A 683-nucleotide genomic window follows, 5' to 3' on the forward strand; every position below is an offset into this window, starting at 1 on the left:
ATAGTGAAATTAGATGATTTCCCAAGAGATCACATGGCTACAACAAAGTAAATCCAGAACAATTTGCCTTTATTGACTGCACGACCAATACTTACTCCTTTTAAAATTCTGAAATAAGGAATATATGACTTAAAATACTACAGTGGCTTCTTCTAATTCCTACAGCACCTATGGAAAGCTTACTGACCTCCAGAAATCAGCAACCGGGACTTAGTGGGTACATAATTCTTAAGCTGATTTGGGCATCTGAATATGCATCTAACTTATTTTGTGAGCTCTCACCTCATATACATTCACTTAAAAGTGGAAAAAAGAGTAAAAGGACCACTTACAGAAGTGGGTGGATTTCTATCTTGGTTGCTTAGAGGAGGTGGGGTTCTTTTCTCTGCCAGCCGGCACCCATGTGCTAGCAGTGGGCTCCACTGCAGACTCACCAGGGACAAGCAGCGCATCCCGTGATCCCAACACCTTCAACATGTAAGAATCCAGGGGGACACTTCAGATCTCAACCATAACTATTTATCTTTTAAGGAAATAAGCATTTCTGAGATTTGTGGTGGAAGTTTTGTGAGGGTGCTGGGCACTTCCTCTGCGAAAGGCCACCAGTCTTGGTTTATCTTTCCACTGCAGCAAAGGGAACGGCACACTCACACAGCTTAACCCCTGATGATGATGTCTTCCAA

The sequence above is a fragment of the Octodon degus genome, unplaced genomic scaffold (genome assembly GCF_000260255.1).
Source record: "Octodon degus isolate 3935 unplaced genomic scaffold, OctDeg1.0 scaffold00756, whole genome shotgun sequence".
In the NCBI taxonomy this organism is placed as follows: Eukaryota; Metazoa; Chordata; class Mammalia; order Rodentia; family Octodontidae; genus Octodon; species Octodon degus.